Below are 18186 nucleotides of genomic sequence, written 5' to 3' on the forward strand. Positions count from 1 at the left end.
TTGAATGTACTTGATAACTGAGCACCCAGAGCCCTGGAGGACAGAGAATGCAAAATATTCATAATGTTTTGGGGGAAGGAATGTTTCCTCGCCTCAATCCAAATGGCCCATGCTTATTTTGAGATTATGATGTAGAGTTCCAGATTACCTAGTTAGGGGAAATATCCTCCCAGCATCTACCCTGTAAAATCCCTTAAGAATTTTATGTTTCAAAGAGCTCACCTCCTGTTCTAAACGCCAGGAAAAGGTCTTGTTATGCTCAATCTCTTCCCCTAGGACAATCCCCTCATCCATTTGTCACACGCAATTAGTTTGCTAGGCCATTTCAAAGGGATCACATTACTGTGGGTTTGGAGTTACAAACAGGGAAATCCAGATAAGGACAACAGACTATCTTCTGTAATCAGTGAACCAGTTAGGTCTTTGTGACAATCCAGTTCTTGAATTACAACAGTATAGCCCATGAAGTGTAGTCAAAATGTTTTGAGATATTCTGTAGTTGTGAAAGGCACAATATAAAGGCAAGCCTTTGAAGTGAAATAGGAGGCTACATGAATATCCCAATCCTTAAAGATAGCAGGACCCACCATGCAAGTGCAATAGACAAGGCTGAAGATGTTAATACTTCTGGCTGAAGTTGATTGTGAGTGGATAATCCATCATGGCCTCTTTCTGAGGTCCACACCATCATGGATGTCAGTCTTCAGCCAATTTAACTCACTCCATGTGTTGTCAAGAAAGAAATATTTCACCAAATACAACAAAAGTTACAGATCTCAACACCCTGGCTGCAGCACTGAAGAATTGTTCCAGAACTAGACATGCCTCTAGCTAAACTGTTCCAGTACAACTCCACATCTACCTAACAAAGTGGAAAATTGCATAGTTATGTACTGTCCACAAAAAAAGAGACTGATAGTCAAGTTCCGCACACATGAGGACGGTCTCAACAGGGATCTTGGGTTCATGTCGCACTATCTGTAACCCCCGTGACTTGCCTGGGTTTGCAAAACCTCACTTACTGTACTGTCTGGAGACAATACACATCTCCTTAAACTGTGATCAGTGCTCCTACCACTCACATTATCAGCCACTTCAGGTCTTGAACAGCAGGTTAGGTGTAAGGATTCGCATTTTAATCAGTAATCTCTAAACTGTCTGTGCTTTATATGCTCTGTCTGAGGCCAGAACTCTCCATTCACCTGACGAAGAGGCTGTCCCCTCGAAAGCTAGTGAGAATATTATCAAATAAATAGGTTGGACTAAAAAAAATAGGTTGGACTAAAACCTGGTGTTGTCAGACTTTTTACTGTGTTTACGCCAGTCCAACGCCGGCATACCCACATCATGACTGTCCACAAAAAGCAGGGCTAATCCAATTACAGCTCTATCATTGTAACCTCAATCAGCAGCAAGTGACAGAGGGTGTGCTATCGAGTCGCACTTACTCAGCACTAACCTAAACCAATACTTAACTTGAGTTTTATTAGAACCACACTATTCTGGATCTCATTATAGCTTTGGACAAACAAACAAAAGAATCAAATTCAAGAAGTGAGGTGAATGACTGCCCTTGACATCACACAATATTTAACTATATGGTATCAAGGAGCCCTTTTAAAGTAAAATCAATGAAAATGGGGAAAACATCTCCATAGAAGTAGATATACCACCAGCCAAAAAAGACAGTTGAGGTCATTGGAGGCCAATCATATTGGTCTCAGCAACTTTGATTTCTGGGTTAAGTTACTACTGTTCTCCCACATACACCACCAGTTAATATTTCATTTGGGCCCCGGGGCATCATCGGAACCTGATCTAAAAGAGAACACTGCTGACAAAGTCACAATTGGGCAGTTTGAGCCCGGAACAGACCAAATTAGGAGGGAACTTTTCATTCTTCAATTCATTTCATTCTTCACTTTAAATGTCTTAGAGTAAAAATTGTGCAAATACAAATGAATAAATTACATGTGTTTATCCAGCAATAGTCTGAGAAGTCCAAATTTTCAGTCCTCCTACTGACTGAGGAAATAATCTCAGATTTGCATTGGATAAAGGAAAGGGATTTGTGAAACTTGACTTATGGAAATGTCACAAATTATAGTCATCATAAATTATAATACTTACATTTGGTTTTAGCCCTGGAATAATGGGTATGGCCAAATCAAAATGCTGCACCTTTGCAATTAGCTCTCATCTTGCTAACTTTTTTCTGCTCATCACAATGTTGTTTTATTAAAGACACAATATAGGTCTGGGATTAAGGAATTTGCACATAACATTTACTCTTACAGTTGACAATCACTGCACAGAAACTTCAATCCTGAGGTAGAATTTGATACTCACTCTAAGGCAGGTTCTGAGGTAGGGGGAGTGGGGAGCATAAAATTGAATGGACAGGATTCCTGAACAGCACTCACAAGTGGGACTTCCTTCCACATACAGACAGAAGTCCTGCCCACTGCCCAAGCAATGTTAAATGCCAGTAGGAGTTCGAGACTAGGCGGTTGCACATTAGGTGCTGACTTTCAGGATGGCGAGTGCCAGTCACTCATTATCCTTAAAATTCTACCCCTGGAATTTATTTTCAACTTTTAATTTTTTTGCTTACTTACCTCTATATGGATGAATAACATTGCCCATCACTCATCCTATCTCACTGACTTTGCTGGTGAAATCCTAATCTATGCTGGTCTTAGCCTCAGATGTCAACTATTCCATTGCTTTCCTGACTGGTTTCCCAACTTTCACCAACACGTAACCTGTTGCTTGTGATCCAAGGTCCTACCTATCCATCATCTCTATAAACTCCCTTGACCTCTGTTACACTCTGGACCCCCAGTGCTTCCATTCCAAAATCTTGTTCAAACCCATTAATGGTCCCATCGCTCCATCTCTAGGTCCAGCCCAAACTATTCCCCATCTCTCCTCTACCACCCTCTGTTCCAACCATTGGTTACAATGTCCCTATTATTGCTTCCCTAAATGTTTCCACCTCTCTCAGCCCTTTGACTAAGTTTTAAGACAATAACCATCCTATCTGCTCCCACCACTAACAACCGCCCCACCTCCACCTTCCCATCACCCTATCCCACCCCCAATATCTTTCTTAGGTTTAACGTCAATATTTCTCCAAATACGTATTGATGAATCACTTTCAATTCTTCGTCTTTCAGGTGCTGTACAAAAGAAAGTTGTTCATTATGGCTCCTTTCAAACAATGCACTTTTCAAATAAATCTCCTTAATCCTGCCAAAATGTTCAGAGTTAACCTGAGGGCTTGAGCAGGTGTTCTTTCAATAGCTTTGTCAAGTCACAAAATGTTTTTTGCACTTGTCTACTTATAGTGAAATCTTAGAAGTCCTCTTTCACTATGCGTAATAGTCCAGATTTTCCGAAGGATGGCAATCATTGTCAGATCTGGAGCCCAACTTTCCCAGGAATGTGGAGCTCTGTCTGAATGCCATAGAGTTGGGGGAAATCAAGACATGTGTCCTTGTTGTGGCACTAGTTGTCATAAAGATCCAGTTTGAATGTTAGTGAATAGATGGACGAATAAACGATAGGTGAGTGGATGAATGAGTTAATGGTAGGGTGGTAATCAGGTTGGGAGGAGGCTGGGGTAAGGGATTAGTTGGACCAGGCCCAATGATAGTTGGGTTGTATCAGGAAGGGTAACCAGATGGATAGGGAAGTCCATAAGATGTAGGTGCAGAATTAGACCATTCGGCCTATCAAGCCTGCTCCGCCAGTCAATAGTGGGTGGCACGGTAGCACAGTGGTTAGCACTGCAGCACAGTGGTTAGCACTGCTGCTTCACAGCTCCAGGATCCTGGGTTTAATTCCCGGCTCGGGTCACTGTCTGTGTGGAGTTTGCACATTCTCATCGTGTCTGCACGGGTTTCCTCCGGGTACTCCAGTTTCCTCCCATAGTCCAAAGATGTGCAGGTTAGTTTGATTGGCCATGCTAAGAAATTGCCGCTTAGTATCTAGGGGTGCATAAGTTAGAGGGATTAGTGGGTATAATATGTAGGGATATGGGGGTAGGGCCTGGGTGGGATTGTGTTTGGTGCAGACTCAATGGGCCGAAGGGCCTCTTTCTGCACTGTAAGATTCTACGAATTATGGCCAATAGGTTTAAGTCAGGCCAGCAGAGTCAGTGCGAGTGATTGGAGGGTCATTTCAAAATAAGGGGAAGCAGATTTAGGACCGAGTTGAGGAGGAACTTTTCACAAAGGGTTGTGAATCTGTGGAATTCCCTGCCCAGTGAAGCAGTTGAGGCTACCCCATTGAATGTTTTTAAGGGAAGGATAGATAAATTTTTGAACAGTAAAGTAATTAAGGGTCATGGTGAGTGGGTGAAGAAGTGGAGCTGAGTCCACGAAAAAAAATCAGCCATGATCTTATTGAATGGCAGAGCAGGCTCGAAGGGCCAAATGGCCTACTCTTGGTCCTTGTTCTTATGTTCTTATTTCTGTCATTACTCGGGAATTAGAATAGGTTTTAATCTGCATAATGTTTCCCTAGTAACTAATGATCATTGAATTCAAAGTTTTAATGCCAGGAAAAAAGTCCCAGGGAACTAGGTTCTGGATAAGATGAGAAATTCAGTTTATGACATTCTGCTAGTGGCATGCTTTGCTGATGTTTTAGATTAAAGAATGCCAAGAGGCAGCTGTATCAGTTCTGGTGTTCCTGGAACTTTGGAAATAAATGCTGATAAAAGTCAGACTCTGAAGCATTCAGCTGGAACTTTTAAGCTTACTTGGAAGCCCTTCTCAAAAAGCTCAGGAGAAACCTCAAAGAAAAACCTCAACTGTTCTTTTGTTCTTTCCGCAAGTGCATACGGTTTTAGTTTAGACATCATGATCAGTGCAAGCTTGGAGGGCCGAAGGGTCAATTTCTGTGCTGTACTGTTCTTTGTTGGAATTTCAGATAGTACAGTCTTCAAATGACTTTTACTCATCAGGAACTGGGTAAAGCATTGCATCAGGATTAGAAGCATATCTATTCTCCTCATTTATCATGTAAACATGAATGTAGCAGTGAGCTCTGTAATTATCCCAATGTGATCAGCTGGGTCATACAACTCCTAGGTGAAGGGTATATTCAGGGCACCAGATTAGAAACGCAGTCCCGTGACATATTTACTCCCCTGTCTTTCAAAGTAGAGAAAGATTGCGTATGCAAAAGAAAAGACAGAACAGTTTGTATTCCTGGATTTTTGTTATTGTCCATAAACCTCCTTGTCCTCATTCTTGCCAGTAATCTTTGCCTCACATAAGTTGCCTTCTTATAATACTGGTGCTAACCACTCAGACCACTGTTGCATCTGCCCAGGAATTTCCCTTTTGCCAAGGGGGTACATTATTGTTCATCAATTAGTTACTTTAACAAAATGGATTTCACTGAAAATTTATAGATGGTCAACACAATTTCTCTCAATTTATCCTTCCTTATTCCTTCAATATGAACCTGCTTTAATCAAATCCTTTGTTTTTGAGAGCTTTCTCTGTATCTATTCTTACAGTTTTAAAGTTAAAGTTTATTTATTAGTGTCACAAGAAGGCTTATATAAACACCACAATGAAATTATTGTGAAAATCTCCTCGTCACCACACTCAGGCACCTGTTCAGGGACAAATTAATATGGCTAATGCACCTAATCAGCACATCTTTTGGACTGTGGGAGGAAACTGGAGCATCTGGAGGAAACCCACACAGACATGGGGAGACTGTACAGTCTCTGTACAGATAGTGACGCAAGCCGGGACCTCAAGTCCGATTGTCATATTCATAAACCATACAGCACCAAAAAGGCTGTTTGAACCATTAGGTCTGTACGAGCGCTTTGAAGAGTTGTCCACTTCTTTCTCCACAGCCTTGAAACTTTTTTTTCCCAATTATTTATCAAATTCCATTGAAAGGTCACAATTCGGTGTAAATTTATGTTCTGTCAGTGAATGTAGTTTCTTCCCGTTTACCCTATTAAAAATCTCTCATCATTTTGGGCACCTCGGTTAAATCTTTTCGCTTATTTCTCTGCTCAGAGGAAAACAATACTCTAGCTAAGGCACAACTAACAATTTACCTTAAACTTCCTTGCTTTTTTCTAAAAACTGTATGCTACTGTGATTGTCCCTTTAAGGATCAATGTGCAGAGTAAGGGAGCCAACTGGAGGGTGCAGGATCACCCTGGTAAGTGGGTGCTTCTCAGGAACTAATTGCCACCACAAGGCTGCAAGCCTCAGTATAGTCTAACCTGTAAAGAAACAAATTGTGTTTACTCCGAACTGGTGAATGAGCATCTTTACATTTGGTGACAAAGATGACAAAAACTTCCTCACACAGCGTCCAGTTTTTACTGAAGTTGAGAAAAGAGTAATTGTCAAGATACTCCTCTTTGGAAGGACAGATCCATTTGACTCCTCCATGGAGGACTGGACACAATACATAGAGCACCTAGAATATTACTTCCAAGCAAATAAACTAGTGGAGGAGATGAAGCACAAGACAATTCTGAATGCATATGGAACACAAATTAATAATCTGATTCAGTCTCTTAGCCCAAGCGTGCTCGATTCCAAATCATTCAGTGAGCACATGGAATCGGAGAGGTCACATTTCCAGCCTAAACCAGTTATACTCTAGAAATTCCATTTAATTCAGGAGATAGAGCCCCAAGTGAAATGGTTGTGACTTATATTACTAAATTAAAACAGAAATTGGAGTATCGCAATTTTGGAGCCACCTTGAATTTTAAGTTATGGGTCAGATTAGCCTAGAAAGGGGTGAAAAACAAGATAATTTAATGGAGATTACTTGAAAAGGTTGATACAAATTTTAAAACAATGCAGATTGTGCAGGCAATGGAAAGCACTGAAAAAGGTGCACAAGTGTAACAGAACGTGTCAAATGGCACCAGTTAGGGTAGGAACCTGTAGTCAGTACTGGCAACAAAACTAAAGAAAAGTTGCAAGGCAGGAAACAAGTTCAACCATAAATAAAACAAGATGATTAAGAGGCAATCAGCAAAGTTTGAAATGGAATGTTACCAATGTGGAGATAACCACTCCCCTGAACCCTGCAGGCATAATGAGGCTGTGTTTTATTTTCATAGAAAAGGCCACTTAAGGCAGAAGTATAGAGCCAAGTCAGTCTACTGAGTAGCCAATCATATACTCTGGTATACAATGTGGAAGAATCTAGCACCAACAATTTAAATATTCACTTATCTGTTTAATATAAAAAAAAGTGGGCAAGATAGCCCTATTACTGTAATGTTCCAGGTAAACGAGAAGCCATTCAAGATGAAAGTTGATACAGGACCATCAGTTACTGTGACAGGTGAGCATACACATTGGTACTTGAGAGAAGTTCAACAATTGAATTTGAAGCGTATTGTAGCCAAGTTAACAATTTACACTGGAGAAGATGTACAGTGGGTACTGCAATAGTACCTGTAAGCTATGAGCAACAATTTACCCAACTCCCAGTGATCATAGAAATAGGTGAAGGACCTAGCCTTCTCTGCCATGATTGGCTTAAGGAAATCGGCTTAAATTGGACCAAGATTTTCAAAGTGTGGGAAGGAGAACTGCTCGAGCTGAGCAAGAAATACAAGAGCATTTTCAAGGGTGAATAAGGCAAAATAAAAGGCTTGCAAGTGAAGATCTATGTGAACCCAGAAGTGACCCCTTGATTCTGTGGGTGAAACCAGTACTGTGTGCTTTATGAGAGAAAGTATAAACTGAATCAGTTGATTTGAAGAACTGGGCATTATCCAGCTAGTTCTTGGAATGGGAAGCACCCACAAGTTACCATATTGAAGCTGGACAAGATTTTCTGCATGTCTGCCGATTGCAAGTTAAAAGTTGATCGGGCTGCCAAGTTGGATAGCTATCTGAATCTGAAGGTTCAGGGTTTGTGTGCAAGGTTGACTGGACTACAATCTTGTACAAAACTGCCTATGGGTCACGTACCTCAGATTGGACAATGCATGTGCACACACAAGCACAGTTATCCAATACATGACCTGCCTTTTGGCATGTCTTCATGTGCAGTTTTCCAAAGGACAATGAGGAGTCTGCTGCAGGGGCAGTCACAAGTTGTGGTATACCTTGATGATGTTCTCATAACTGGATCAACAGAAGCTGACTTGGAGGTGATGAAGAGATTTCAAAAGGCTTGAGTTCGTCTCAAGGAGAAATATACTTGTCAAACCACTAAGTTTGTAGATGCACAAGGATTACACTCCATAAAAGACAGTCAAGGCCATAAAGGAGGCACCATTCCCAAAAACACAACTAAGCTCAAGTCATTTTGGGAATGGTAAATTAAAACTTGTCAATGTTATTGGTCCCCTTGCATACTCTGCTAAAGAAGCACCAGCATTGTTGGTCTTGCAAGACCAACCCAGAAATAAGCTTTCAGAGTAAAATAATTGCTGCATTCTTTGAACTTGTTAGTACATTTTGACCCATCTAAGGAACTGGTGTTGACTGGTGATGCCTCTCCATATGGTGTTGACGCAGTGTTGTCCCATGAGCTCGACAATGGATCCGAAAGGCTAATACGCACATCAAGAACCCTCTCAGAGGCCAATACAGGCTACTCACAAATTGAGAAAGAAGGATTACCAATAGTTTTTGGTGTCAAGAAATTCCACCAGTATTTGTATGGTAGCTACTTTACCATTATTACTCTTGGATCTTCTTAAAGATGACAAGACTATTCTGCCAATAGCAAGACTTCAATGTCAGACACTAATTCTGTTCTACAAATATACATCAAAACACCAACCTGGAACACACACAGCGAACATGAATGCACTTAGCCACTACCTTTACAAGAGAGTATTACACTTGCTCCAGTACCACAAGAAATTGTCATGGTGTTGAAGTTTTTGGGCACATTACCAGTCTCAGAAAGCAAGTCAGATACTGGACCAGTCAGGATCCACTTCTATCCAGTGAGACACAAAAATACTTACAGGTTGGGTCAATAGCCAGTTTCTGAAGAAATGAAATCATTTGTTACCAGCAAGGATGAATGAGTTTGCCAAGACGGCATCATACTTTGAGGAACAAGAGTAGTTGTCCCTGTACCAGGCAGAAAGGGTAGGAGTACATATTGATTATGGTCTATTCATGGGCACAATGTTTGTGCTCATTGTTGATGCACACTCTTTCAAGTGGTTGGATGGTGTTACGGTGAAGTCTCCTACCTCACAGCAATCATTGAAAGATTACGCCAATGTATTCCTCCTGCAGAATATCTGAAGTCATAGCATCTGACAATGGAACAGTATTCACAAGTGCTGTATTTCAAAACTTCACCACACAATGGTTATGAAGCACATCAGCACTGCACCTTGCCACCCAGCATCTAACAAACTAACTGAGTGAACAGTCCAAACTTTTACACCTGACCTAAAAGAAGCTGTCAGGAAGAATCCTGGCAACCAGAATCTCATGCTTCCTTCTTGGCTATCGGACCACTCCACGTGCAACAACAGGAGTTGGGCCAGCAGAGTTGTTAATGAACAGTCGTCTCACAATGAGACTGCGCCTCATGTTTCCAAATTTGCCAGGGAGAGTAGAGACCATCCAAAGCAGTCAGAAGGCATATCATGATTTGTGTCAGTCAACACGATCATTTCTGATGGATGATGCCATATGTGTGAGGAATTTTAGTAGTGGCTCGAGGTGGGTGACTTGAATTGTTGGCCCCAAAGCTGGACCCTTATCTTATCAAGTGGGCATAGAAGGAAGGATCATTCGAAAACACAACAACCATTTGAGAAGAGGGATGCTCCAGCAGCCAGTTTTGCCATCAGGAAATGTTGCCAACTGTTTTAGCACAAAGGACAACTCCATGGAGAAAGATAGAACTGAACTGTCTGTGCGCAAAGAGGGACCTGTCATTGTGGTTTCGGCTGACAGTAATCCTGTGGAGGCACCCACGGCAGAGGAGTTACACCGCTGCTCAAGATTTGGAAATCCCTTGCAAGATTTGATTTATAATTGTCCAAATTCATGTACTGTATGTCGAATTGACTTGGACTCTATAAATTGAGTATTGACATTGATATAAAAAAGACTTAGAGGAGTAGGGATGTGGCAATTGTCCCTTTAAGGATCAATCTGCAGAGTAAGATCACAGGACCCAGGGAACCAATCAGGAAGCAGCTTGGGGATTAGTCTGTTAAGTGCAGCCTTCTATATTTGGAGTTATCTCAGGAGCTGATTGTAGCCAGGAGGCTACAAGTTTCTGTACGGGTTTAACCTGTAAATAAATGAGTTATATTTTATCTATATGGTGAATGAACATCTTTACAGTTACTAACCCTCTTATCAGCTTATCCTGGATCTTTGTGTATGTGAATCCCAGTTGTTCATCTACTTCTTGATTTCATCTTTTAGTTTCCACTGCCTCGTCTCCTTATTCCTTCCAAAGTGAGTTATTTTAATGCTCAAAGAATTCTTATAGATTTGTCTTTTCAGCTGGAACATTTCTACTTGCATCTAATCTTATTACAGTATCATTTGTAAAAACAAGAATCCTCTTAGAACTTTTCTTTAAAAAAAAGAATGAAAACATTCCCTCCAGGGAGAGTTCTCTTCTCATGCACTGTGACCTTATTATATTTGTTTACCTCCAGCCTCCATACTAAAGGCCAAGCTACTTTTTTTCCCTCAAAGCTAAAACAACTTCTGCTACAATTTTTTTTTAAGATGAACTGACAAAGCCATACTACTGCATAATGCATTTCCTGACCCTGTCACCGCCTCAAGTTGAAACCAATAGTTTGCAACCTCAGCAACTCCAGCTAATCTCCTGCTCCCATCTCCTCCCCATCACAAATACTGCACACTTCAAGCTCTTCAACACTGTCAGTCTCAGATTTTGTATCAGCCCAACTAATGCAGAAACCCTCATTTATACTTTTTGTATGTACCTCAGGATGCAGCTACTTCAATGCCCTCCCTTTCTGCAAATGGTCACATTCAAAACTCTGTTGCATTTATCCTCGCTTGTACCAAATCCTGTTTATCCATTACCCCTATGCTCATTGATCTACATTAATTTCTAGTCCAAATCAACCTTCATTTTAATATTGTGTTCAAATTCCTTCATGGGCTCATCCCTCCCCATTTCATTAGTTCTATAACCCTTCAAGTACTAAACATTCCTCCTAATCCAGCTTCTTGCATATTCCTGATTCCCTTCCCCACTCCAACTGCGCTTCCACCCGAGACCAATTATTGACCCCCCCCTTCTGTTCAGGGATGACCATAAAAATCAATTTCTCCCTACATCTCTCTGCTTTTCTCTCTCTCTCTCTCTCTCTCTCTTTTTCATGGCCTCTTTTGATCAAACTTGCCAATCCTTCCTTGGATTGGTGTCAATTTTTGTTTACATTTCTGTGAAGTGCCTTGGATGCTTTCCCATGCCAAAACGTGCTGTACGGATGCAAGTTTCTGTTCTTTTGGCTCCTTTAAAAGATGCAATTTCCTCAATTCAGTCAAAACCTGGTCGAAGTGCTCCTCCTGTTTAAATTTGAACTGCTCAGTGTTAAGCTGTAGCTTTGAACCAGGATGTTCTCAATAACTTTTTGCCAGGTTAGCAAATTTGGTTTTAGACTCAATTTAAATAGAACGGAGAGTAATGGGAGATGTATCCGTTTCAGCTTCCTTTTAAAAAAGGAAGAAAATGGAAAAAGATCTTTGAAAGACCAAACTAGTTAAAGGGATTGCAGGTGCAGTGCAGGGGCAAGAAGGCAGCAGAAAGCGAAAACTCTTTCAGAAAGCTAGCACAGCCGCCATGCACTGACCAGTCTCCTTTTCTGTGTTGTAATCACAGAGTTCCTACAGTGCAGAAGGAGGTCATTTGGCCCATAAAGTCTGTACCAACTCTCCAACAGCATCTTACCCAGGTCCTATCCCCGTAACCCTACATATTTACCATTGCTAATCCCCCAAACCTACACATCTTGGGACTAAAGGACAGTTTAGCATGGCCAATCTTTGGGCTGGGGAGGAAACTGGAGCACCGACTGGAAACACGCAGACACTGGGAGAACGTGCAAACTCCAAGGCTGGAACTGAGCCCGGAGTCCTGGCGCTGAGAGACAGCAATGCTACCCACTGTGCTGCTCAATGACCAACGATTTTTATGTTGTTTCACATTCAAATATAACTTGACAACTGAAAAATATTCACAGAGGCAAAGAGGAAGTTCACTTAGTGAAATCATAAACATGTACTTTCACTACATAAAAGCGGTGAAAATTCTCTCCTCTCCTCCAGAAAAGGGGTACATACAAAACCTAAAACAGCAGGCAGTGTTTCTCTACCCGCAATCCCCACCAAGACATCTTATGTAGCTGAACAGTAAGAAAAATATACAAAAAATAAGCTGAGGTCCATGTTCTCTCTCTCTCTGTCTCAGGTATATGCAAAGGTTTTCATGGCACTATTTCTCTCAATATTCCACAGCCAATAAAACAAACACTAGTCAGTAATGTCGTGGTTTATGTGATCTTGCTGTGTGCAAGTTGGAAGCTGCATTTTACAGGAGTGACCACACTTCAAAGAAGGTACTTCCATTGGCTGTAAAACACTGTGGCATCCTGAAGTCATTACGTATACTGTGCAAGTATTTCCTTACTACTTTGAATATGCATTCTTTTAGTCTAATTTAAATCTATAAATAACTTCAATGCATACAGAATATATATGTCATGTACTCAATTTAGTCAGCAAAGCTGCACTGTATTTAATTTGACATAACTATTCAAAGATGTCTCCACAAATGACATACCAATGCCATCTAGGGGTGACAGAATTAAAACATTTTTGAAGCAGCAAGTTTCACATCATGCTTTTCTTAAATGTGCTTTGAATTAAACACAAACATTCAGTAAAATTTTTAATAATTAGTAAAACATTGAAAACAATTAACAATGTCATCCTTATTTTCTTCAAGTGTTATCTTACTATTCCTTTACACTGTTAGACTCAGAAGCTTTTCCAAATCAGTGTACACAACAAGCATAGAATAAAACATTTGAAAGGGAGAAACTAAAGAAAACAAAACCATACACAATAATGTCTTTAATAGTTTCATCGCTAGAGCTCCCTGAGCTACTAAATCAGAGGAACATAGGAAATAGGACAGGAGTAGGCCATTCAGCTCCTTGAGCCTGTTCGGACATTTACCTCAACACCACTTTCCTGTGCTGTTTTCCTTGGTTCTAGACAGCTCCAGTCAGGGGAAACATCCCAAATTTCCTGATATCTTTAACATACAGAAGTCTCTCTGTGTTGAATATATTCAGATGACTGAGACGCTACAGTCCTCTGATGTAGAAAATTCAAAAGATTTACTACCTTCTGAATGAAGGCATTCCTCCCCATCTCAGCTCTAAATAACCTTCCTCTTATTCTGAGATTATTTCCCCTGGTTCTAGAAAACCTAGTTAAGGGAAATATCCTCCTGTATCTATTTGGCTGACCCCTATAAGAATTTTGTATGCTTCAATAAGATCATCTCTCTTTCTTCCAAACTCTGTGTAGAGATCATTCTCCTCTTCAATCTCTCCTGGAACAATTCCTCATCCCAGGGATCAGTCTGGTGAACCTTCACTGCACTCCCTCTGTGGCAAGTATATCCTTCCTTAGGTGAAGGAGACAAAAACTATAAACAATACTCCAAGTGCAGTCTCATTAAGGATCTCTAAGGACTTCTTTAGTCCAGTATTCAAATTGGCAATAAACACCAAACATACCAATTATTTGTTGCACCTGCATGCAAACTTTCAGTGAGTTTATGAACAAGGGCCTGTTAGTCCCTTTGAACACCAATGCTTCCCATTTCTCAATATTCAAGAAATACTCTGCTTTTTTGTTTTCCTGACCAAAGTGGTTAACTTCATATTACATTTACCATGTTCTTACCCACTCACTAAACCTGCCTGAATCCTTTTTGTATCCTCCTCACAACTCACATTCCCACCTAGTTCTGTCTCATCAGCAAACTTGGAAATATTACATTTGGTTCCCCCATATCCAAATCATTAATATAGGCGGTGAATAGACATGGCCCAAACCCTAGCCCTTGTGGTACTCTACTGACCACAGCCTGCCAACCTGAGAATGACCTGTTTATTCCCATTCAGTTTTCTGTGTATTAACCAATTCTCAATCCAATCCAATTCCATGTGTGTGACTTTTGCTTACTAAACACTTTAGTGAGACTTTATCGAAAATCTTCTGAAAATCCAAATACAACACATCCACTAATTCCCCCTCATCTATTCAGCTAGTTGTATCAAAAAACTCTTGACAAGTTTATCAAACATGATTTCACTTCATAAATCCTTATTGACTCTCCCTACTATTAAATTTGAATTGTCCTGTTTGGATTTGATTGTTTTCCCTTCTACTGATGTAAGACTAACAGGTCTGTAATACCTGGTTTTCTCTCTCTCTTTCCATTCTTGAATAGTAGGGCTTTATTTGTTACCTTCCAATCTGTAGGAAGCTCTCCAGAATCTATAGAATTTTTAGAAGATGGCCCCCAACACATGCACTACATCCACAGCAACCTCTTTCAACCCTCTCACTCACTGAGTGTTAAAATGGGCGGTGTGGGCTTGTAGGGCCGAAGGGCCTATTTCCTGTGCTGTGTTGTTCTTTGATCTTTGTTCTGGGATTAAGATCATCAGATTCAGGGGATTCATCAAGTTTCAGTTCCATTAATTTCTCCAGTACTACCTTTTAACTAATACTAATTTCTTTCAGTTCATCATTCGCACTTCTCCCCTCTTCTCCAGTATACCTAGAAGGTTTTGTGCATCTTCCCCCATGAAAGTATTTTTTTAGTTTTCCAGCCATTTCCTTATTCTTCATTACAAAATTCTCCCATCTTCGCCAGTAATGGACCCATATTTGTCTTTACTAATCTTTTCATTTTTAAGAACTTATAGAAACTTTCATAGACTGTTCTATGTTTCATATTCTATTTTCTCTTTCTTTAGTAGTCTATTGGGCCTCCTTTGCTGAATATTAAAATGCTTCCAAATCTTATACTAAACACTTTGTTTGCAAATTTATAAGTCTCTTTTGATCTTATATAATTTTTATTTACTAATATAATTATTATAATTAAAAATTATGTCTTGTTACCCATGGTCAGATCACCAAGTTTTTTTTTAATGCTAGCCCTTGCTTGTCTGCCCTCATACTTTTTAAATGTAGTTTTCCAATCCACCATTGCCAATTTGCCCCTCATACCTTCATAGTTTCCTTTGTTTGGATTTAAGACCCAAGTTTCAGATTGAAATTTTGTCATATTGTGATCACTCTTCCCCAGAGGCTCCTTTACAATGAGATTAATAATTAGCCCTTTCTCATTTGCACAACACAGTATGTAAAATAGCTTGATCTCCAGCTGGTTCCTCACTGTTCTAGAAAACCATCTTGCGTACATTCTAGGAACTCACTCTCCATAGCATGAGTACTAATTAGGTTTATCTCAAGTTCCCCATGGTTGCTGCATTATCCTTGTTGCATGCTAGTTTCTTGATTTATACTGCGCCCGCCATTACCACTACTGTTTGGTGACCTATTAACAGCTTCTATCAATGTTTGTTGCCCCTTGCTGTTTTTTAAGTTCCATTTAAACTGATTATAGATCTCAATTTTCCAAAGATCTTCACTAACTAATGTACTGATCTTGTCCTTTATTAACAACATTACCTCCACATCTTTTCCTTTTGCCTGCCCTTCCTAAATATTGAATACCTTTGAACATTCAGTTCTCTGCCTTGGTTACCCTGCAGCCATGTCTCCGTAATGGTAATTAATCATACCTGTTTACTTCCATTTGTACCTCAATTCATCTACGTTGCTAAAAATGTTGTGTACATTCAAATAGTGTGTTTAATTCTGTATTTTTATTATTTCACAGTAGAAGCCATATCTGCAGATGCACTCTTAAGTTTGTACACTCTGTCCCTTTCTTCCCTTTGTCTGGTGATTAAGACCTCACTCTGTACAAGTTTAAAAATATGTAGATACAGACATTTCCAGAAATCTAAAATGGGACAAAGATCCAAAATGGCTTAATCTGTGTCTGTCTGTGACCCTCGAACGAAAAGGAGCAGCCAGTGAAACTTGCACCCTTAACAGCCTCCCTGTGAGCTGCATGGATCAAATTCAAAAAGAGAGCTATACAAAGGCCATCTGCGTTCCATAAGATGACCAACTGGAGACTGCTTGTCTGCTGAGACAAAGGGCCTCATAACCTTCCTTTCAATTTTAATGGCTGAGAAACTTAACCATCTCATGGGCCCAGATGAGATACACATCCCTCGTCAAAGCCAGGGTGGATGCGTAGGAATCATGTGATGTGGACCTTTAGCTTGTGAAATTGGTAATTTGTTTAGTGGAACAGCATAAGTTAGTCTGCCATTTCATCATCCAACCAGCAACAACACAGATAAGGATCTCTAAGCCAGGTTGGACACCTGGCCCTCTCGACACTACTGAAAATTTTTACCATTATCTACAAAACTGATCCATCTCTGCATATCTATCTCATTGCATGAAGTCAACACCACTGGAAAAGTGAATTATATACTATCAGTTTTCATCCTGCTGACCTCCGGGAAGGAATACCTTATTAGGTTTGATTTTGAACTCTGGAACTTATATGAAACAATATTTCTTTTCTCTGTGGTCTCTGCATTGAGAATATTTCCCTTCTCTATCTCTCTTTTACTGCTTGAATGCATAGGAGGCAACATTGCGACCCTCCTCCCGTGTTGCAAGTATGTGCAAATAAACCAATCCTTTGAGTTCATCCTATCTCAAATTTGCTGTGGGGTTAATTCAGTAATTGGATCACACCAAAACCAAGGGATTGGGAAATACAACACCATTTATAAGGTTGTGGGGGGGGAGGGGGAGGGGGGGGGGGTGTCTTTTTATTTACTGTAGGTGATAAAGGAGAAATTAGTGCTGTTTAAATAAATTAACTTTCTCTTGTCTGTAAAACCTATTGCCATCTTACTCTCTTTTAAACTTATTACATCTTCCCTCACTTGATCCCTCTTCCTCACAACTTAAAACCCTCTCTAATATCTTTTCTCCAACACCAATCTTTGAGCCACTCGTTAACTCTCTAATCTCATTTACCCTACTCCAATCAGTTTGTGGTTCAGCTACTAATCCAGAGATTATCATCTTTAAGGTTTTGCTTTCAAATTTAGCCTCTAGCTGCTCATATTTCCAAATCCTACCTAGGTTGTCAGTACCTACATGGACCATAAAGGTTAAAACAACAAATAGCACCAATGCTATTAAAAGTCATTCATGGGAGGAAACTACAAAGGGTAAGGTGCTGGGGCCTCAGCTATTTACCATTTATATAGATGATCTGGAGGAGGGAACCGAGTGTAGGGTGTCGAAATTTGCTGATGACACCAAGATTGGAGGAAAGGCAAATTGTGTGGAGGGTGTGGAGAGTCTACAGAAGGATCTAGATAGGCTGGGCGAATGGAATTTAATGTTGGCAAGTGCGAGGTGGTCCACTTTGGTAGGAAGAATGGTAGGAAGGATTATCACTTACGTGGCAAAAAACTGCAGCAGGCGACAGTGCAGAGGGACCTTGGGGTCCTTGTGCATGAGTCGCAAAAACCCAGCTTGCAGGTGCAGCAGGTGGTCAGGAAGGCAAATGGGATGCTGGCCTTCATAGCAAGGAGGATTGAGTATGAAAGTAGGGAGGTCTTGCTGCGGCTGTATAGGGCATTGGTGAGGCCGCAGCCGGAGTACTGTGTGCAGTTTTGGGCGCCGTACTTACGCAAGGATATTTTGGCCTTGGAGGGAGTGCAGAGGAGGTTTACTAGGCTGATGCCGGAGTTGAGGGGGTTGAGCTATGAGGAGAGGCTGAATAAACTAGGCTCGTACTCGTTAGAGTTTAGAAGAATGAGGGGAGATCTCATTGAGACGTATAAGATGATGAATGGGATGGATAGGATAGAGGTGGAGAGACTCTTCCCGCTCAGAAAGGATAATAGGACTAGGGGGCACAGCCTCAAGATAAAGGGGGGGCGGTTTAGAACGGAGTTGAGGAGGAACTTCTTCACTCAAAGGGTGGTGAATCTCTGGAATTCTC

At 40.7% G+C, this 18186-nt stretch overlaps 1 protein-coding gene across 1 annotated transcript in view; it reads right to left on the minus strand.

Annotated features, from left to right (window-relative positions):
- LOC145346483 (sorting nexin-31-like) overlaps positions 1–18186 on the minus strand; it is a 98996-nt gene that overhangs the window by 43040 nt on the left and 37770 nt on the right. The gene's annotated exons all lie outside the window — the stretch shown is intronic.

The sequence above is a fragment of the Carcharhinus amblyrhynchos genome, chromosome 8 (assembly GCF_965287045.1).
Source record: "Carcharhinus amblyrhynchos chromosome 8, sCarAmb.v2.hapA, whole genome shotgun sequence".
In the NCBI taxonomy this organism is placed as follows: Eukaryota; Metazoa; Chordata; class Chondrichthyes; order Carcharhiniformes; family Carcharhinidae; genus Carcharhinus; species Carcharhinus amblyrhynchos.